This window comes from Stomoxys calcitrans, chromosome 5 (assembly GCF_963082655.1).
Source record: "Stomoxys calcitrans chromosome 5, idStoCalc2.1, whole genome shotgun sequence".
Lineage (NCBI taxonomy): Eukaryota > Metazoa > Arthropoda > Insecta > Diptera > Muscidae > Stomoxys > Stomoxys calcitrans.
The window spans coordinates 115,516,508-115,540,394 of NC_081556.1; the positions used below are offsets into that span (position 1 = coordinate 115,516,508).

A 23,887-nucleotide genomic window follows, 5' to 3' on the forward strand; every position below is an offset into this window, starting at 1 on the left:
CGATTAGACTGTTTGAGATTTTGGGCCCTTAAAAGGTAAAACTTGAAACCCTAAAATCCATAATGAGACCATTGAAAAAGGTTAGGTTAAGATAGGTGGAATAGAGGTTGGGGATAATAATAGACCCCATATCACTATTGACATACACCTTAGCTCCTTGTGGTGCGCTTTGTATCCGAAAAGTAACACCGAAATGGTGAATGTCAAGAATTACGTGCTGCTCCCTCATGCCCTAAACACGCAGGAACTTGACGCAACTCTTCAGCAGTCCTCTGTGATCCGCAATGGTGCTGTAAGCAGTATGGCTTACCCTCCTTCCTGCTTCTCTCAGTAATAGCTTCGTCCTCTAACGAACCGGATCGCCCTTTTGGGTCATCGAAGTTCTGACAACCGTTTTACTGGTTTACAGTTCTAAGTGCGAGTTCATTTCTCGCGCCCTCAACTCAGTCTGCGTCATCCCGAAAGGCTTCGCAATCATGAAGTTTAATTATGGCAGGTCTCCGCCCCCTGCGGCCAATTCGTCTGCTTTTTCGTTTCCCATTGCTCCGCAAAGGCCCTTATGTGGATCATGACATCCTCAGAGAAGGCGTTAATCTCCTTAGAACATTCTCAGACTGTTTGTGACTTTACCGTCCTGGTTATTATAGCCCCGATGGCCAATAGACTGACCGTAAAGACGTTCATACTCTATGTCTTCGCGTTAACACAATACCATCTCGCGCATTCTGTGATCGCCCGGATTTCCGCCTGCAGGATCGTATATCGGTCAGGCAGATCTCAGCTCATGGGTCCACTCTGTCTAGTTTTGATCAATCCGTGTAGCATGAACGTCCAGATGGCAATACCGTTGTCAATCCAAGTCTGTGAAGCTGGTAGAAGTGACTTGAACTCGAGCTCAAGTGTCGTCTCAGGTATCTTCCATTCCATCCAGGTTTCGCACAATAGGAAAGAATCGAAAAAAAATGTAAAATATAATCTGCTGTTTGAGAACGGGTAGAGACAACTCTTTGAAATTTTGATTGGTTAGAGCTCAGCAAACTTAAAAAAAACAAGTAAAAAGGCGTTAAGTTCGGTCGGGCCGAACTTTGGATACCCACCACCTCGGGTATATATGTAAACCACCTTTCATCAAAATTCGGTGAAAATTTCATACCTTATACTCATATACCTCATACCGATCTGAACTATATACGACACGGATGTCGAAAAGCCGAACATAAGTCACTGTGTCAAATTTCAGTGAAATCGGATTATAATTGCGCCTTTTATGGGGCCAAGACTTGAAATCGAGATATCGGTCTACATGGCAGCTATATCCAAATCTGGACCAATTTGGGCCAAGTTGCATAAACATGTCGAAGAGCCTAACACTAAGCACTGTCCCAAATTTCGGCGAAATCGGACAATAAATGCCTCTTTTATGGGCCCTAAACCTTAAATCCAGAGATCGGTCTATATGGCAGCTATATTCAAATCTGGACTGATCTGGGCAAAATTGAAGAAGGACGTCGAAGAGCCTAACCAAACTCACTGTCTCAAATTTCAGCGACATCGGACAATAAATGCGTCTTTTATGGCCCCAAAACCTAAAACCTAGATATCGGTCTATATGGCAGCTATATCCAAATCTGGACCGATCTGTGCGATATTGCAGAAGTATGTCAAGGGGCTTAACTTAACTCACTGTTCCAAATTTCGGGGACATCGGGCAATAAATGAGCATTTTATGGGCTCAAAACCATAAATCAAGAAATCGGTCTATATGGCAGCTATATCCAAATCTGAACCGATCTGGACCAAATTAACGAAGGATGTCGAAGGCCTAACATAGCTCACTGTCCCAAATTTCAGCGAAATCGGACCATAAATGTGGCTTTTATGGGCCTTAGACCCTAAATCGGCGGATCGGTCTATATGGCAGCTATATCCAAATCTGGACCGATCTGAGCCAAATTGAGAAAGGATGTCGAAGGGCCTAACACAACTCATTGTCCCAAATTTCAACAAAATCGGATAATAAAGGTGGCTTTTATGGGCCTAAGACCCTAAATCGGCGGATCGGTCTATATGGGGGCTATATCAAGATATAGTCCGATATAGCCCATCTTCGAACTTAACCTGCTTATGGACAAAAAAAGAATCTGTGCAAAATTTCAGCTCAATATCTCTATTTTTAAAGACTGTAGCGTGATTTCAACAGACAGACGGACAGACGGACGGACATGGCTAGATCGTCTTAGATTTTTACGCTGATCAAGAATATATATACTTTATAGGGTCGGAAATGGATATTTCGATGTGTTGCAAACGGAATGACAAAATGAATATACCCCCATCCTTCGGTGGTGGGTATAAAAATATATAAATATAAAAATAGGAAGATTTGGTATCCCAACAAATTTTTGAAATACCCAGGTGACTAATTTTAGGGGCCTGCCTAGAGGTGTCCGAATCACTTTTCCATGACTTCAGCTTCAACCATTCAAAATTTCAATGAGTTAGCACTACCCGTTTTCAAACGTCAAATTTTTTACTAACTTTTTCGATTCTATATCACTGTGCTTTGCCTCGATTATGACGCAATTATATGAACTGCTTCTATTCTCTACCCACTTTCGTCACCTTGAGTCTCACTATCATAGTGGCTGCCTCATACCTTATCGGGATGTCTATGAGTTGGATATCTAGTATCCAGTACACTAATGGGCTTGGCCCTAGGCCCTTTATATGACACATTCAGTTCAATTTCCTAATCCCCAGTGCACTATTGGGCGTGGTCCTTATCGACTCGACTATGCCAAGACAACATGTTGTACTTTTTCTCCACGACCTTTCACCAAAAAACTGAGGAGTAAGTTAGTATTGCTCTAATCATTATCCTGTGGAGCCAGTTGATTATCCTCGGCTTCAGGCCCCATTTTAAGCCTACGGCTTGTCTGTGAGCCTTTTCATTACACTCCTAGATATGGCACTTTCTGTACCATCTCCGGACCTTGTCGGATATCGTTCTGTCGAGGAAACGTGGCGCCTTAAATTTGTCCACGTTTCAAGCCTACAGCCTGTATGTGAGCCTTTTCATTACACTCCTAGATATGACACTTTCTGTACAATTTCCTTTCCAATGTCCCTCAAAAGGATTTGACTTTGTCGGATATCGTTCTTTGGAGAAAACGAGGCGCCTCAAATTGTCCCACGTTCACCTTCTACGTAAACATGCAGATGTCAGTCTTCTCTAAATTTAGCCCTAGAGAAACCCTTCTGCATAGCTGATACGGATTGTACTTTAGAAGCGTTTGCATAACATACGAGTTTACTGCTCTGCTCAGTCATAATCCATAGCAGACTATTTATGGTGGAGTGGCAATACTTGTTGCGTGTCCCAAGCCACTATGTCTCTTTTACCTATGTCATGAGACCCACAATTCCTAAGGAACCGGCCAATCCTCAAACTCAGAGTCGGCATTTTCTAAAACCTTTTCAAAAACCTTTCATTTCAGCCACATATTGGCAGGGTAGAAAAATCAGCGACGTGCATAGAGCACCCCATATTTGCCATTGGCCTCAAAATTGGATATTGACTTAAACCCCTTATTGAAAAGGCCAGCAAATATGTCCGGTTTATGGGCCCTAAAAACTATGAACATCGAGCTCCACTGTCTTGAAGACCCAAATTGTCTTGGGGTTGTTTAGGTGATGGGACGTTCCCTAGACAGTTGGTCCCAAATGTTGATGTCAGATTCATGATCTACTGCCAAGTACCCTCCATTAGAACTCCATTTTTCCATAGTCGGCCAACATGACCGGTTTGGGAGGTGTTTTGGGGAATGGGGCGGCCATTGAATATTAGAATATATATCAGATTCTTGTTCTACTATAAACTACCTCTTATTTGAGCCTAATATTGCAATAGCCAGCAAATACTTCCTATTTGGGTGGTGTTATGTGGGTCGGGTGGACCTATAGACACTTTTGCCGAACATTGATATCAGATTCGTGCTTTACTTCCAAAGACTTTTCATTTAAGTCCCATATTGCTATGGTTGTAAATTATTCCTCTTGGGGGGATGTTCTCGGGGATGGGCGGCCCCCTCAAACATTTGGTCCCACATGTGGATATCAAATTCGTATTCTATACTCAAATACCTTTCATTTAAGCCTCATATTGCCATGGTCAGTAATTAAGTCCTGTTTGGGGGTGTTTTGGGAAAGGGGGTGGACCCCCAGAAACGTGGTCCCGAATTTGGACATCAGATTCGTGTTTTACTCGTAAATACCTTTCATTTGTGTCCCATATTACCATGTTCGGTAAATATGTCCGATTAAGGGGTGTTTTTGGGGGTCGGGGTGGTCGCCCAAATACTTGGTCCGACGTTTTCGTTTCTAAGACACGTTTTCTAATCTTAAATGCCTTTCATTTGAATCCCATACTGTCGTGATTGGTGTGTATATATATTTGGTAGCTTTTGGGGTGTGGCGCCCCCCCCTAGGTATCCTATCCGAAATTTGGATACAAAATTTTTGTTTGTAGGTTATCATAACAGAGCACACGAAATTTTGCTTAATTCGCACCACCCATCTCCAAGATCTGTCGTTTCTGAAAATGAGAGTAAGGGGGAGGGTCCGCTCCCCCTTCAGATATTACAAATTGATTTTTATATATAAGAAGATTCTGCGTCTTTTACTACGATTCACTGTTGTCTTCTTCCAAGGTCAATTTCCTGACTTTCAACGATATTTTGACCTTTATTTTCGATTTTTGTCTTTAATAATAAGACGCAAACTTAGGGATTTATTAACCTACCATTTCAAGTAAAAGATCCTTAATATGAAGAAGATTTTTTTTAACCGTAGGGAATGTTTTCTTAAAAAGATGGAAAACGGATCATCTTTACATTAAGTTTGCTAATCTTTGGCTCGATTCTTTAAAATTAGGACAAACATTTTTTTTCAGTGAAAAGTATAAATATTCTTGATTGTCGTGACATTCTGAGTCGATCTAGCCATATTAGTACGTCCGCCCGTTCTCCGTCTGTCCCCTCGTCTGGCGAAATCGCAATAGACGTTGAACGGATAACTATATCCACTTGAAATTTCTGACAGATACTTCTTATTGATGTAGGTCGTAAGTGAAATCAAATGGACCATATTTACTTATTAAAGCCCTAGAGACCTAAACTGTCATCCGATTTGGCTGAAATTCGACACAAAGGGTTCTGCTCTGAATTTCAATATCCGTGCCAAGTGTGGCTTGAATCATACTATAAACCGATATAGCCCCCATGTACACCTATACCTGGATTTGACATCTTGAGCCGCTAGAAACCTTAGTTTTTGTCCGATTTGGCTGAAAGTACGATTATACCCTCTAATATTCCACAGACATAGGTTCATAAATAGAAATAGACCCCCTTTAAACCGATCCCCGCATTTGGCATCTTTAGCTTCCAGTAGGTTCATATGTCATCCAATTCGGCTGAAATTTTGCACAGTGTGTTTTGTTACAACTTCCAATAGTCATGCTCAGTGGAATCCAAATCGGTCTATAATCTAATATAGCTCCCATATAAACCGATATCCCGGTTTGACATCTAGAGCACCTCGAAGCCCCAATATTTGCCTGATTTGGCTGAATTTTTGCACATAGTGTTCTTTACAACCGTGTCAAGTACGGTTTAAATCAGTCTGTAAACTCATACTCAAATGCAAATTTAACCATGAACATTCCATTAGGTTAGATTAGATTAGGTTGCCGCTGTGGACATACACCTAAGCCAGCAATCAGCTTGTTCTGCATTCTAAATACTAAAAAGTAACTTCGGAAGTCAAAATTAGCAATTTCGTGATACTTACAAAATCCTTAACTGTTTTCCATACCACGTCCCTAAGTTGAGTCATGTGTCCCCAACTAAGTACCTGTGTCTGTTAGCCGCGAAAGGCGGCCAGTGACAAAAATTTTATAAGCTTTTCAAATCTGTTAAAATTTTGAAAATCGGACCATAAATGCGCTTTTGACAGCCCGAACAAAATTTTGTAGGGCCGATGTGACCCACCAATGGGCGCCTGGGACTTCTAGGGACCTGAAATTTTGCATATAAACTGGATAACACCTCAGCTATAACCACGTAATTTCATGAAGATATCTCTATTCGTTCTAAAATGGCAGACTTATTTCCACTTATTTTTTTTTCCATCCCACTGTGCGCCGTTCGGAGTAGGCTATAAAAAGGAGATCCCTTACCATTGAGCTTAAAATTCAGCACTCGCACTGTTCCTTAATGTTTGTGGGGCCCCTTCTAGTGCCCTCAAATTCTGCATATCCGTTCCAAACTGGCAGACTTATTTCCACTTCTTTTTTTTCCCATCCCACTGTGCTGCGTGCCGCAGTGCGACAACTCTTTGAGGAGAAGTTTTTACGTGGCTTGTATGCATGACATAGTACTTCACAAATGTCATCAGCTTTTGGACTCATATAGTTCCCCTATTAACAGATCTCACGACTTGCCATCTATAGCCTCTAGAAGCTTTATTTTTTGGTTGATTGGAAAGAAATTTGGTACATAGAGTACACATATGTCCCACAACTATTATTTGTGTAAATTTGTAACAAAATACATGGTGGTGGGATCCCAAAATTCGGACCGGTCGAACTTAGTACGTTCTACTTAATGCACAATATCGTGCAGGGCGGTCTCCATCGACAAGCTGCTTCTCCCGGAATTAAACGCATGATGTCCTATTCTTTATCATGGTTCCCACTATACGCTCTATGCCGGGCTTGGAATTGGTTATACCCAACCTTTCCTCCTACCAGGCTTTCCGAGTAAATGCAAGTCCCAGACATGCTGTGAATATAGCCCCCAGAAGTATTAACTTTCTGTCCGTCTGTCTGTGCGGGTGTCTGTCTGATCAGGTATCTGCCTTTCTGTTCATGAACTCTTATAATCAAGATGCAGTTTGCAATTGTTCCGATTGCTTCCACTTTCTCCAAAACCTTGATAAAAGGTCTTTCTTTTGCCTACAAAAACTTCTGCAACTCTAACTGTAGTAGTTGGAGCAATTGCCCTTTTAAAATATTTATCCAAGTTATGACAAATATGCATCCAACTGTTATTTGAATTGTTAAACAAAATTCTAACGTCTGTCTTTTGTCCAAAACAACAATCGTACGTCCGCAATAATCAATTGACATGAGAAAAATTCCTCAACAAAAAATTACTGAAATTCTTTTGGCTATTGTCGCAAGCTACGTCTCAGGGCATTGAGTGTTGAAAATCAACACGACATCCTACACAAAACAAAGTCTCAACAAAGACCCTATCAATGGAGCGCATTACTCTTGGCTAACTGAAATTTTAGAGTTTACAGTTAAACATTTGCAGTAATCTACGGAGGTGAGAATCACCAGATTAGAGTCTACCAAGCCACACACACACACACACAACAAGCGCGAGAATGCCTATCATGAGAGTATCCCATTATGTTGTTATAATGACTTAATAACAGTTAATATTTTAACATAAACCGTATAAACAAAAGCCAAAGACAGACAGACGGACAGACCGAGAGAAGAAGGGGAGGATGAGAGGGAGGTAAAAATTAACCACCATGGCTTACTGACTGACTGACTTACATTCTAAGAGCACATACACTTCAAAAGCAGTGTCGAAGCTCCCTGACTTCTTGGTGTGTCTACCGTGTAGTACTGTTCGATGTCAAGTTTATTGCTCTCCCCGCCCGTGGAGAGCAATCAACACAAGAAGTAAACAAATAAACTTGTAAAGAAGACAATCTAAGCCGTGGAAAGAGAAAGAAGATGTATTGAAACAAAAGAATCTACCAAACAAGGTTACCTCATTTGCATAATGGCAAGTGGCATCAAGTCGTCGGTCTTCAGTGAACAGAAATTGATTTTCTTTTGTTTGGTTCACTTATTCATGAAAATTGGTTTAACTGTAAACTCTAAACGGTCTATAGAGTGATAGAACATTGTACCTCTATGGCAAATGGCAAGTGCTGGAGAAAAAAGATAAGGTGAAACAATGGGCAATGAAAAAATAGATTGCGGCAACAGCTAAAAATACAAACGAAAGAAATTATGAATAATAAGCTCTAAATTTGTTGATTATTGTTGATGATTATTTGGATTGTTTTCTTCAACAAGTAAAAGTGAAGCATTCTATTGGATGCCACTGGGCGAAATAAAATAATGGAGTATTGAAACTTGTAAAAAAGACAACAGTCGGGCGTAGACGATTACATGATACTGTACACCTCCGAGTATAACAACTTTTTTTAAGCAATTGTGAGAATATAACAAATGGACGATGATATGGAAAGTATGGGTTGCCCAAAAAGTAATTGCGGATTTTTCATATAGTCGGCGTTGACAAATTTTTTCACAGCTTGTGACTCTGTAATTGCATTCTTTCTTCTGTCAGTTATCAGCTGTTACTTTTAGCTTGCTTTAGAAAAAAAGTGTAAAAAAAAGTATATTTGATTAAAGTTCATTCTAAGTTTTATTAAAAATGCATTTACTTTTTTTTTAAAAATCCGCAATTACTTTTTGGGCAACCAATATATCTTAACAAGATTTCGGTTTTACAGACTAGCTGATCGCTGTAGAAAACTTCGTGTAACATTTTGTAAAGAGAAAGGGTATATCATATGAAAAAATAACGATTTTAAAAAAATTTTGAGTACATGTTGGGAACAGTGTTGCCGCTTTTGGTAGGTTCCTACCAAAACTGGTAGGTTTTTATAACCTGTGGTACAGGATATTATAATTATGTGCATTTTTTTTGCAACGCTTAGGAGGAGAAAAGCTGGACCTATTGATAAGTATACCGATCGGCTTAGAATCACTTCCTGATTCGATTTAGCTCTGTCCGTCCATGTATTCTTGTGATCAAGTTACCGGTCACACATACACACACACACAGGTCACAGAGATCACACGCTACTCGCCTATGCCGACGACATTGATATCATAGGTCGGTCACCGGATGTAGTAGCTGCAGCCTTTGAAAGAATCGAAAGAGAGTCAGTGAAAATTGGTCTGGCAGTAAATGGAGATAAGACGAAATGGATGGTTTCAACTCCCAAAAAGCCTTGCACAACCGAGCAGATAAAGAAAATGGAGAAAGTTGGGACCCTCAACTTTGACACAGTCAGTAACTCTATCTACCTCGGCACCGCCGTAACCGAAACGAATGACACCAGTTTTGAGATTAAGCGAAGAATAATACTGGCAAACAGATGTCGAGAGGTGGCCTTTAGAAACAAGGCCACCTCTCGACAGACGAAGGTTACACTATACAAGACACTGATACTACCCGTGCTGTTATATGGTTCTGAAGCATGGGTACTTGTGAAAGCAGATGAGGCAGTGCTTGGAGTATTTGAGAGAAAGATTCTTCGTAAAATATATGGACCAGTTTGCGTTAATGGAGAATATGGGCAACGTATGAACCACGAGCTGTATGACGACGATAGCATAATTACACGCATCAAAATATAACGGCTGCGTTGGCTAGGTCATGTTGTCAGAATGGATGAAGAAGCTCCAGCAAAGAAGTCATTTGAAGGCAAACTCAGGAGTACACGCAAACTGGGAAGACCGCAATCCCATGGCAGCCGGTTGTACGCACCGGATTGACCCGATGGAATCTTCATCGGCAAGGGCTGCCGCCTCAGTGTACGTGTTCGTCTTTTTTCGTCATGGGTGAGGCACATCCCGGAGTGCCTTCTCCGTATGCTTTTGGTCCGTGCCGGGATTGAAAAGAACCCCGGACCCTGGTTCTGTTCCGTTTGCCAGAACCGCCTTCATCATCGGTCAGTGTCGGTGAGGTGTAACAGGTGCTTGGAGTGGGTACATTTCCGTTCTTGCTCTGGCCTAACTTCGCTACGGGAGTATAGTCATACTGGCTATGTCGCTAGGTGCTGTGCGAACACAGCCAGCAGTGGGTCACAAGCGTCGCCGTCGTCGCCTTCGGCGTCCTCGTCGTCGGACTATGTGACCCCCCCGACCTCTCCCGTACGGCAATTTATGCAAAGACAGCACCCTAGCCCTACTATTGCCAGGCCAGTGTCGGGAAATGTATCGTTCCTGCAGTTAAACTGCAATGGACTGCGAGGCAAGATTGATGAGATTGTGGATTTTATGAGTCGGAAGAGCATATCGGTCGCAGCGATCCAGGAGACAAAGCTGACTAACACCTGCAGCTTGCACAGTTGTCACGGCTACAATGTGCTACGTAAGGATCGCTCAAGGAATGGAGGTGGGGGATTGGCCTTCGTTATACACCATTCCGTGCAGTATAGACCTATCTCGCCTGCACTTGACGCTAGTGACCCATACATGGAATGTATGGGGGTAGCAGTCAAGTCTGGTACTGCCGAGATAGAGATATACAACGTGTATATACCGCCGGTTGGCAGCTGTGTCCCGATTAATGGCCAGGCCTACAGCCCCGACATAAGTGGGTTGCTATCTGGCCATAGTCGTCTGGTTCTGGGGGATTTCAATGCACATCACTCGTCATGGCATTCTCCCCTAGGCAACGACCAGCGTGGCATAGCTTTGGCAGAGCAGATAGATAGCTCCACGTTTTGCACGGTGAATGAGGATGCCCCCACTAGGATTACGAGGAGGTGCAGCAGCTCGCCAGACATCTCAATCGCATCCCCTGATCTCCTGAGTGACGTATCCTGGCAAGCCGTCATCTCTTTGGGGTCAGACCACCTCCCCATAATCCTCACCATCGACCGACCACCCGACTTCATAACCTCTGAGCGCCGAACGTTCATCAACTATAAGAAGGCCAATTGGACTGGCTTCAGAGAGTATACCAATCGCCGCTTCAATGAACTGCCACCCCCCTCTGATGTGCTTGTGGCCGAGAGGAAATTCCGAGACATCATCAACGCAGCAGCCGCTCGCTTTATACCAGCCGGTCGAATACCGCAAGTGCGACCCAATTTCCCGGCGCAAGCAGTGGTACTCGCAGACGAGCGTGATGGGATTCGTGCTATGGACCCCGCTAACCCCAGAATCAGCGAGCTGAATCTGGAAATAAACAGGGTAGTCAACGAACATAAGCGGAATTTGTGGCTGGAACACTTGGAGCAATGTAACTTAGGCACCGGTGCAGGCAAATTGTGGGCCACTGTTAAGTCTCTCTCGAACCCCGGTAGACGGGACGACAGGACCTCAGTCACTTTTGGCGAGTTAACCGTGACTGATCCGAAGAGATGCGCCAGGTTGTTCAACCGTCAATTTATCGTGCATCCCGAGAGAGACAGGGCAAGGAGGAGAGCCATTCGCCGTATTCGTGGTCTCCGAGCCGATGAACAGCCATCACAATTTACCGTGGGCGAAGTTACGAATGTCATCCGTGGCGCCAAATCTTCCAAGGCGTTGGGCCCCGACGGAATCTCTACATTGATGCTGAAGAATCTGGATTTACCTGGAGTTGAGTACCTTACCACTGTCCTTAACCTGTCATTGAACACTCTTATAGTTCCCGATGTCTGGAAAATGGGCAGAGTGATCCCGCTACTGAAGCCTGGTAAAGACCCGAGTTTGGGGGAGTCGTACAGACCGATCTCCCTTCTCTCACCAGTGGCTAAGACGCTTGAGGCATTACTCCTCCCGAGCCTCGTAGGAGAATTTCCATTCGCCGAGCATCAACACGGATTTCGGAGACTGCACAGCACAACAACAGCTTTGCATGCCATCACCACACACATTTGCCGTGGCTTCAATCAACCCAGGCCATGTGATAGGACGGTCCTCGTGGCATTGGACCTATCGAAGGCATTCGACACGGTCAGCCATGCCAAATTATTTGAGGACATCGCCAACACGTCCCTCCAGCCAGGCCTTAAAAGTTGGGTCGCGAATTATCTGTGTGGCCGCCAGTCATTTGTGGAATTTAGGGATAAGAAGTCAAAACACCGTAGAGTGAAACAGGGAGTTCCCCAAGGCGGGGTGATATCTCCGGCTCTGTTTAACCTCTACCTTTCCTCCATCCCACCTCCTCCAGACGGCATAGAGATCGTATCATATGCGGACGACTGTACGATCTTGGCATCAGGCCCCCCACCCATTGATGACATCTGCGATAGGTTGAACGTCTACCTCAACGAGCTTGCCTCATATTTCGCTGCAAGAAATCTGAAGATATCCGCCACCAAATCTTCACTACAAATACGCGTGAGGTGAATTCTGAGCTGACTGTGATGGTCGATGGAGAATTGATTCCGACCATCAAGTGTCCCAAAATACTTGGCGTCACATTTGACACTTTCTCCCCACATGCCACAGCAATCTGCAATAAAGTCAAAAGTAGAAACAAGGTCCTCAAGTCACTCGCTGGCAGCACTTGGGGTGCAGACAAAGAAACCTTGTTGACCACGTACAAAGCAATTGGCCGGTCTGTGGTAAGTTATGCAGCGCCAGTGTGGTCACGTCAGCTTTGTGACACGCAGTGGAATAATATTCAGATCTGTCAGAATGCCGCCCTCCGAACTGCGACGGGCTGCCTCCTTAGTTCTCATGTGGACCACCTCCACCAGGAGACAAAGATCCTACCAGTGCGAAGACATAACTACATGCTGTCTAAGCAATACCTTTTGGGCTGTTATCGCAGAAATCATCCAAATCATCATCTTGTGGATAGATACCCACCGCCCAGAAGCCTTAAGGTAGATCTACATGATCTAGAGCGGGAGGTCCAGCGCTACAAGAGAGAACCTCTAGATCAAGCGGCATATCAAGCGGGTCTGAACAACATTCATGCAGACACGGTAGCAGACGCGTTAACTGGCTACCGGGTGAATGTAGTCCTTGGAGTACGACCGCCACCCATTGCACCCGAAGAAATCGACCTCCCCCGGCAAACCAGAGTGATTCTGGCTCAATTACGTTCCGGCAGATGCAGCCGCCTCAATTCCCACAGAGCTAGGATTGATGCCGACGTGCAAGATGTATGTCCCGACTGTAACCAGGGACCGCACGATACACGTCACCTGTTTAACTGCCCGGCCAGACCCACTCGACTCAGACCCAGATCCCTGTGGACGCACCCCATCTTAGTCGCGGAGTTCCTGGGTCTTGACACTCAACAGAATCAAGCAGACGAAAGATAGTACACAATAAACTGCTACAACAACAACAACAACCAAAAGCCCGATGGAAAGATCAAGTTGTGGGAGACACCTCGAAACTTGGTGTCAGAGATTTTAGAATGAGCGCAGAAGATCGAGGCGCTTGGAATGTTATTCTACGTTCGGCTAGTGGAACAACTATTCTGTCATAGCCAATTAAAGTAAAGTAAAGTAAGTTACAGATCACATTTATTGTCCGATTGTCATGAAATTTGGCACAAGTCTCTTTTTAAGGCCCAAGGACGAACGCTATTGATTTCGAACGAAATCGGTTCGGATTTAGGTATAGCTCCCATATATATCTTTCATACGATATGGCTTTTTAAGGCTGCAGAAGGCACAATTTTGGTCCGATCTTTACAAAATTTGGCATATGGTGTTTTAATCAACGTCCTCATATGTGTGTGGACAGAAATTATGGCTGCTACAGCCTTAAAAATCCACATCGGATGAAAAATATATATGGGAGCTATATCTAAATCTGAACCGATTTTTATGAAATTCACCAGTATTGTCGAGAGTCATAAGAAAATCCTCCCTGCCAAATTTCGAGAGTATCTTTTAAGCACTTTATTGCAATATTTCTCCAAATCGGACAAACTTATATCCATGTAATGTCGAGAGTCAAGTGAAAATCCTTCCTGCCAAATTTCGAGAGAATCGTTTAATAATGTCAGTTTTATTGTATTGTTACTGCAAATCGGACGAGTATATATATGGGAGCTATATCCAAATCTAACCAAACTTTGGGCCTTTTAACTTGTTTTTATGTCCCATTGTGCCGGTCTACCTACATGTCCATTTGGCGGGTATTAGGGGTGAACGATCCAACCAGATTTATTGTTCCCCACATTATTATCAGATTTATGCATTACTCCCAAAGACGTTTACTTTAATTGTTCCGGTCGACCTACATGCCCTTTTGAGGGGTATTGGGGGTGAACGGTCCAATCAGATTTATTGTTCCACACATTATTATCAGCTTTATACGCTGATATCCACCGTAGCGCAGAGGTTAGCATGTCCGCCTATGACGTTGAACGCCTGGGTTCGAATCCTAGCGAGACCATCAGAAAAAATTTTCAGGCTGGCAACATTTGTGAGGTACTATGCCATGTTAAACATGTCTCCAAAGAGGTGTCGCACTGCGGCACGCCGTTTGGACTCGTCTATAGAAAGAAGACCCCTTATCATTTGGAAATTCCTGTTTCAGGGTTCCTTAAAAGAGTACAAAGTGGCTGGTATCGGCACAAATACCGGAAATGCGGCGTTTTTGAAAAATTGGGGTAAGGAAAGGAATTTTTAGCCCAATAATAAGTGACATCCTTTTTATTGCCGAGTCCAATAGGTTTGCCGCTTGGCGACATTTCTCCGTAAAAATTTAACATAGCTGATTACCTTACAAATGTTCTCGCCAGCATTAGAGAGGGGATAACCACTGTCGAAAACCACGTTTTCTGATGTTATCGCCAGTATTTAGACCCAGCCGTTCGGGGTCATGGGCGAACAAGCCAAACCTCTGGGCGTTGTATGTGTGACGGTTTATCTGTCTTTCGGCCTATCTATTAGACTGTCAGTCTACCTATAATCATAATGAACAGATTTTCCCCCACTTAAATAAGCCCTATGGCCGCAAAATCGGATATGAGCAAATCGAATCGGCCAGTGATTTTGCGTCAATCGTCTTGCTTAACCATCGATTATAATCAGTTTAATCGTTTTAAACTATCTTCAAAAAAATCCTACAAAATTGTTTGGTATGTGGGACAAGGCATCTTAGGCTATTATGTGATAAAGTAGGTCCAGCTGCGGGCAGGCTATTAAATGCGGTTTAAGCAGATAATATGTCATTAATAAACATCTCTTTTTTGTGTAGATATTAAGCCATTAAAATCAACAGCATTGATGATAGTCTGCATGGCTTAATAATTTTATATGCGACTTTATTACAACCCACAGTTTTCGTATATATATTGGACTATTCAGGCTACACAATGCAAATTGAAAGAAACCTAAAATCAATGGCATCGCTTTTAGTCACATGTGGATTTTACACCATTTGTGTCCTAGTGAATGAAGACATCTCAATGAGTTTCAGCTTACATTTTAGCCATTTCTGCTATAATAGCCTGCATTGTAGAAGGCAGCAGCATTGAAATGAAAAATGAAATGATTGAAGAGTCATTTTTCATAGAAATAAATTTCGATTAGCGTGTGTAAATACTTAAACCACTTTTAGGTAAATATTGAAAACCTGCACTTTATACCCATGTTTAGCTTTGCAAGATATACAAAATTATGTGCATTTAGTTGCATATAAAGATATGCCATGCGTCTTCTGCTTCCAAATGCTCTTTTTTCTTTCTGTCTAACTGAAGAAAGATGTGCAAATGTTCAACCTGTTTGTTTAAAATAAATCGCTATTTGCTATGTGTTAAATGATGTCGAAATGGGTTGATATTAGTTTCTCCACCGCTCCATGGGGTAAAATAACAAATCGGTGGCATGTGTTAAAGAAAGCTTTTTATGGCATGGACTCCTGTTCGATGAATTGAGGCGAAATACAAAACACAATAAAAATATACATAAATATTACATGTTTGTGCATATATTTTTTTAACATATATGTTAATCCATATTTTTACATATGTGTTGGCCTACAAAAGCTGGAATCACGAAAGTAGTACATATCCAGTGGTAATCTGCAATGTGTTGAAAAAATTGGGAAATATCAAGATACGGCATAAATCGGAGAAAACCTTTTCATAATTAAAACCCAGTATTCGTTACTGTTTTCACTGTCGATGGAATAAGAAATTTTTGGGTTTTTAACCGTTTAATGACTCAAACTGTTTAACAGGTATTTTCCAGGTTTTTCTTAATGGACACTTTGCTCCTTCTCTTTAAGCTATCAAAGCGTCATTATTATTTTTATGTTATCTCACTTTATTGAAGCCAGCAGGAAAATCGTCATATAAAATTTTAAGTAAAAAATCTTGCTGTTGAATAATAGCTTTTTTTTATTACAATAATGCATTTCTTCAATTGTCATAAAATTTTATACGAATTTAATTGAATTTGATAACTGTGAAGAGAAAAATTTCCATGGAGTCTATTAAAAGAAACTTAAGGAGTATTTATATGCCAACCATGTAGTTTTAGGTAATAATTTTTTTTTTTAATTTGAAATCCTTGAATAATATGTTGAATACTAATGGAGTGGTAATCTTTTTCATAGAAGTGAAAATTAATATGGCATATATGATTTTTTCTTTTGCATTAACAAGTAGCTACAACCAGGACGACGTCAATGAGAACAGATTATGTTTTAGGTTTGGTAGGATTTCAAGGCGACCCTTTATTTAAACTCTTCTGAACATATTGAGTGATGTACTCATAGAGAGAAGGTAAGAATTGATCAATAGAAAAGGTGTAATGGTTCAAGGAACCTCGAAAACTAAAACAAATTTGATGACTGACATCTTGATTCCGGATTTTTATACAAAACTAGCTGACCCGGGCCCGCTCCGCTGTGCCTTCTTTTACTTTATATGGAACAAAAGTTTCCTTGGAATATTTATTTTCGACAATTAAAGAGCTTTTAGTGAAATACCATGCTAAATTGACTAACAGTTTAATAATATAAGTGCCTTTATCTGAATCCCATATGATCTTTATTGGTCTACGAATTTAAGTTTGGATGTAAGGTCTACTTTATTCATTAAAATACTTTATTTCAGCCTGATATTCTCATGATGTCCGATTTAGGGGTGTTTTCGAGGGTGAGGTGGTCCCCCAGACACTTGGCCCTGAAAAAATATCAGCATCGTGCTTTTCTTTCAAATACCATTAACTTAAACCCAATATTGCCATTGGTTCAGGGGAGTTTACTGGATGAGACGTCCCTCAAACACACGGCCCCAAAATAGGTTATCAAATTCGTTTTCTAATCTCAAATACCTTTCACTTGAGCCACATAGTGGCATGGTAGAAAAATGTTTACCCTTTGGGGGTGTTTTGTGAAAGGGGTAATGCCCTAAATACATGGTCCTACATTTGGATATCAAATTCGTATTCTACTCCCAAATACCTTTAATTGAGCCCCATATTGTGATGGTCAGTAAAAAATTGCTGTTTGTGGGGTATTTTGGGAAAGGGGTAGACCCCCAGAAAATTGGTCCCGAAAACGGGTATCAATTCTTGCTCTACCCCCCAATACCTTTCATTTAAGCTCCACATTGACATGGTCGGTAAATATGCCCGATTAAGGGGTGTTTTAGGGATTGGGGGATCCCCCAAACACTAAGCCCGGAAATATATCAGCAACGTGCTTTGTTCTCATATATCTATGTAACATTTATTTGAACCCCTATGCCATTGGCCTCAAAATTGGATATCAAATTCGTTTTCTAATCTCATTCAAACTCCTTATTGCAAAAGTCAGCAAATATGTCTGGTTTGGGGTATTAGCTATAAAAACTAAATATTTAGTTCCACTCTCTTTAAGACCCAAATTATCGTGGTGAGCAAATATGTTCTATTTGGGGGTTGTTATGGTGGTGGGACGTTTCCTAGACAGTTGGTCCCCAATGTTGATATTAGATACGTGGTCTACTCCCAAATACATTTAATTTGAGCCCCATATTTCCATAGTAGGCAAACATGACAGGCTTTGGGGGATGGGATGCCACTCAGTAAATTTGTCTTAAAATATATATCGGATTAGTGTTCTACTCTAAAAAAACTTTTATTTGAGCCTCATACTGCAAAAGTCAGCAAATACTTCCTATTTGGGTGGTGTTGTGGGGATGGAGTGGCCCCATAGACACTTTTCCCGAATATTGATATCAGATTCGTGCTTTACTCCCAAAGACCTTTCATTTGAGTCCCATATTGCTATGGTCATAAATTTGTCCCCTTTGGGAATGTTTTTGGGGAGAGGCGGCCCCCCAAACACTTGGTCCCATATTTGGATATCAGATTAGAATTCTACACTCAAATACCTGTTATTTAAGCCCCATATTTCCATGGTCAGTAAATAAGTCCTGTTTGGGGGGTGTTTTGGGGAAGGGGTGGACCCCCAGAAACGGGGTCCCACATTTAGATATCAGATTCGTATTCTACTCGAAAATACCTTTCATTTGAGTCCCATATTGTCATGGTCGGTAAATATGTCCGATTTACGGGTGTTTTGGGTGTTGGGGTGGTCCCCCTAGCACTTGGTCCGACAATTGGACATCAGATACGTTTTCGTATCCTAAATACCTTTCATTTGAGTCCCATATTGTCATATATAGGTCGGATGTCAGGAGGCTCAAAACAACTCGCTTCTTCAAATTTCAGCGAAATCAGGTAAAATATAAAACATTTATGGGCATTAGGGGGGATCCCTTTATCGGCGGATAGGTCTACATAACAGCTATATCTAAATATGGTCCGATGCGAACCATATTTAGGTCGAGTATCAGGAGGCTTAAAATAACCCAATATTTTAATTTTTAACGAAATCGGATAAAAAATAAAACTTTTATGGCCATTAGACCCTTTATCGGGAGATCGGTCTTAATGACAGCTACATCTAAATATAGTCCTATCTGAACCATATTTACGTCAGATGTCGGGTGGCTTAAAATAATCCACTGTTTTCAATTTCAGCGAAATCGGGTATTTGGGTCAGATGTCGGGGGCGTAAAACTACTCCCTTTTTCGAATTTCAGCGAAATCGGGTAATAAATAAAGCTTTTATTGACTTCAGACCCCTTATCGGCAGATCGGTCTACATGACAGCTATATCTAAATATGGTCCAACCCGAACCATATTTGGGTCAGATGTCGGGAGGCGTAAAACTACTCCCTTTTTCGAATTTCAGCGAAATCGGGTAATAAATAAAGCTTTTATTGGCTTCAGACCCCTTATCGGCAGATCGGTCTACATGACAGCTATATCTAAATATGGTCCGACCCGAACCATATTTGGGTCAGATGACGGGAGGCGTAAAACTACTCACTGATTAAAATTTCAGCGAAATCGAGTAATAAATAAAGCTTTTATGGGCTTCAGACCCCTTATCGGCACATCGGTCTATATGGCAACTATATCTAAATTCGATCTGAACCATGGTTTTGGGAGGCCTAAAACTACTCACTGTCTCAAATTTCAGCGAAAGCGAAAAATAAAGCTTTTATGGGCATTAGACCCTTTATCGGCTGATCGGTCTATATAGCAGCAATATCCAAATATGGTCCGATTTTGCCCGTTCAAGAACTTAACTAGCATGCATCAAAAAGACGTGACTCTGCCAAATTTTAGCTCAATATCTCAGTTTTTGAAGGCTTTAGAGTGATTACAACAGACGGACGGACAGACACATGGACATCGTTAAATAGTCTTGGAATTTTACGACGATCCGAAATATATATACTTTGCAGGAAATTTGTCGAAAATTGATATTTCGATGTGTTGCAAACGGAATGACTAAATGAATATACCCCGTGTCCTACGGTGGTGGGTATAAAAAAATCAAAAACTATTTTTTCGCATGCCTACCTTACGGTTAAGCGATTAAGTGCAAAGTAAAACCCGAAAATATTAAATAAGATCGATAGAAATTACTTAGTGGACGCATCTATAAGGCTATATATCTGGAGGCTACTGTAGCGCAGAGGTTAGCAGGTCCGCCAATGACGCTGAACGCCTGGGTTCGAATCCTGGCGGGACCATCAGAAAAAAATTTCAACGGTGGTTTTCCCCTCCTAATGCTGGTAAAATTTGTGAGGCATATGCCATGTAAAACTTTTCTCGAAAGAGGTGTCGTTCTGCGGCACGCCGTTCGTACTCGGCTATAAAAAGGAGGCCCCTTATCATTGAGCTTAAAACTTGAATCGGACTGCACTCATTGATATGTGGGAAGTTTGCCCCTGTTCCTTAGTGGAATGTTCATGGGGAAAATTTGCATTGCATCTATAAGTACAGAAGCTCTAAATTTCAAAAAATAAAAACATTTGTTTAGGAATAATTATAATTAATAAAAGCTATTCCAGGAATTTTCTTACAGATATATCTATCTGTAATGACTGCAATATTTATTTCCAAATAAGATTTAAGCATTGCATGGTATAAATGACTGATTCATTACAATTAAATCACCATAACATTTTAACTGCTTAATTGCCTTGTACACCTTAGAATAATTAACCAGAAGCCTATGGCTTAATAACAACACAGCACGTAAATCACCAATAAAAAGTATTTCATGCAAAAGAAAAAATATTGCAAAATTGTGCAGCTAGCCAAGTGAACGCGATATCTCCCAGAACTGCAATGTCTGAAGGCAGTGAAGACATTGTCCAACTTTAAACAAATTACCCTATTAAATGGAACCATTAAAGCAGCACCTTACCTATGAAGTTTATGGCCATCGCTTTAGATGGGTGAACCGATAATGGCAAAACCCAACCGAGAACAGCCACATCTATAGAAATGCGAAATGATATGAAAATGTTAATCACTGTCCAGATATTTCTTTTCTTTTCCTAAGAACGCATAAAAAATCACCCAAATTATATATGAACGGTATTTCTTAGTAAATCTGGTGTTCCACTGTTATTTGTTGCCTTTGTTCGGTGTTGTTGAGCCCACTGACTGTAACCGTTTATATGCTACGCTTATAAATTAGAAATTCTTTTATTTTGTAGATTTTCTTATTTATTTCTTTGCGCCGCTTCGAACACGAACAAAAGACCGCTTAATTTGATTGTTTATGGTATCAATATAAATAATTTTATTACATCTGTATCACTCACTAGCCTCCACTATGGAAGTGATGAACGATTGTGACTACGACTACAGCATTGACGACAACAGGTGAAGAATTCAAATTGAAATACGGCCAGATAACTGTTTGATGATGTTTTAAATACATATCAAAACATATTTTTAATGAGTGTCGTTTCAAGGGGATCTGCTGTTTGTGGCCTGTGTGAACTAAAAAATTTAAATAATGGAGAGCTAAGATTACAGTTAGATCAATAAAATGTGAGGAAATAAAACAAAGAACTAGAGAAGAGAAATGAAAATCCAATGCCTTGATATGCCATGGGAAGGGAAATGATTGCTGGTTGTTTGAGAGTAACTTTATCTAATGATAGGGAAGTATATACGGGGCATGGATTAGTAGCAAAGTTCCATGATAATTCCCACTTGTTATGATGGCTGGCATGGCTTTGTCATGCACACATAAACACACATAGAAATATACACACAATCACACACATAAACATATCTATTAGGCTTACGTTTGTGTGTAATATTTATCTACCCCTCTATGTGGCATTTGGAAACCACGACAAAGACAACCATGAATGAAAACAAAAGACTTAAGACACATACCTTAAATTTCATTCATAAAATCTAGGCTTTGTTCGCTATTGCTATTGCCTACTCATAGCCACCATTAATCATGTTATAATTTGTTCATTTCAATTTTGTTTTTGTTATTTTCAATAGATTGAGGGCATTTTTGAAGATTATTTATAGCTTTTGAGAAGAAAAATTTCCAAGTCTTTAATAAGCTGATCATAGGCTAAAAAAATAAAAGTGATAACGTGGCATCAAATAAATGAATATACCCTTGATTTTCTTTGTTGCTATTAATCTGAAGTAACATTTTTCAGTTTCGTATTACTGTCATTGCATGTTGATGCTGTTGATAGCGAGTCCATGTCTTCCGGAATAGTTTTAGAGGGAAAAAATCCCATTACATTACAATGTGTACATCAAACTAAGCAGTAGTTACACACAGGGAAAGAAAAAAATGTAAAAACAAGTAAAAGCGTGCAAAGTTCGGCCGGGCCGAATCTTATATACCCTCCACCATGGAACGCATTTGTCGAGTTCTTTTCCGACATCTCTTCTTAGGCAAAAAAAGGACATAAGAAAAGATTTGCTCTGCTATTAGAACGATATCACGATATGGTCCGGTTTGGACCACAATTAAATTATATGTTGGAGACCTGTGTAAAATGTCAGCCAATTCGAATAAGAATTGCGCCCTTTGGGGGCTCAAGAAGTAAAATAGAGAGATCGATTTATATGGGAGCTGTATCGGGCTATAGACCGATTCAGACCATAATAAACACGTATGTTGATGGTCATGAGAGAATCCGTCGTACAAAATTTCAGGCAAATCGGATATTAATTGTGACATCTAGAGGCTCAAGAAGTCAAGATCCCAGATCGGTTTATATAACAGCTATATCAAGTTAGGGACCGATTGGAACCATACTTGGCACGGTTGTTGAATTTCATAACAAAACACGTCGAGCAAAATTTCATTCCCATCGGATAAGAATTGCACACTCTAGAGGCTCAAGAAGTCAAGACCCATGATTGGTTTATATGGCAGCTATATCAGGTTATGGACCGATTTGAATCATACTTGGCACAGTTGTTGGATATAATAACAAAACACGTCGAGCAAAATTTCATCCCAATCGGATAAGAATTGCGAACTCTAGAGGCTCAAGAAGTCAAGACCCAAGATCGGTTTATAGGACAGGCATATCGGGTCGTGCACCGATTTGAACCATACTTGGCACAGTTGTTGGATATCATAACAAAATACTTCGTGCAAAAATTCATTCAAATCGGATAAGAATTGCGCACGCTAGAGGCTCAAGAAGTCAAGACCCAAGATCGGTTTATATGGCAGCTATATCAGGTTATGGACCGATTTGAACCATACTCGGCACAGTTGTTGGATATCATAGCAAAACACGTCGTGCAAAATTTCATTCCAATCGGATAAGAATTGCGCACTCTAGAGGCTCAAGAAGTCAAGACCCAAGATCGGTTTATATGGCAGCTATATCAGGTTATGAATCGATTTGAACCATACTTGGCACAGTTGTTGGATATCATAACAAAACACGTCGTGCAAAATTTCATTTCAATCGGATAAGAATTGCGCACTCTAGAGGCTCAAGAAGTCAAGACCCAAGATCGGTTTATATGGCAGCTATATCAGGTTATAAACCCATGTGAACCATACTTGGCACAGTTGTTGGATATCATAACAAAACACGTCGTGCAAAATTTCATTCCAATCGGATAAGAATTGCGCACTCTAGAGGCTCAAGAAGTCAAGACCCCAGATCGGTTTATATGGCAGCTATATCATATTATAGACCGATTTGGGCCATACTTTGCACAGTTGTTAGAATTGATACTAAAACACTATGTGCAAAATTTCAGGCAAATCGGATGAGAATTGCGCACTCTAGAGGCTCAAGAAGTCAAGACCCAAGATCGGTTTATATGGCAGCTATATCAAAACATGGACCGATATGGCCCATTCACAATACCAACCGACCTACACTAATAAGAAGTATTTGTGCAAAATTTCAAGCGGCTAGCTTTACTCCTTCGGAAGTTAGCGTGCTTTCGACAGACAGACGGACGGACATGGCTAGATCGACATAAAATGTCGCGACGATCAAGAATATATATACTTTATGGGGTGTCAGACGAATATTTCGAGTAGTTACAAACAGAATGGCGAAATTAGTAAACCCCCCTATGGAGGGTATAACAAGTAAAAACGTGATAAGTTTGGCCGGACCGAAACTTATATATCCTCCACCATGGATAGCGTTTGTCGAGTTCTTTGCCCGATATCTCTTTTTAGGCAAACAAAGGATAGTGGATGAGAAATGTTATGCT

General features: G+C 41.1%; 1 protein-coding gene across 1 annotated transcript in view; it reads right to left on the reverse strand.

The window, feature by feature from the left end:
- LOC106086659 (uncharacterized) overlaps positions 1-23,887 on the reverse strand; it is a 243,113-nt gene that overhangs the window by 40,972 nt on the left and 178,254 nt on the right. The window lies entirely within an intron of this gene.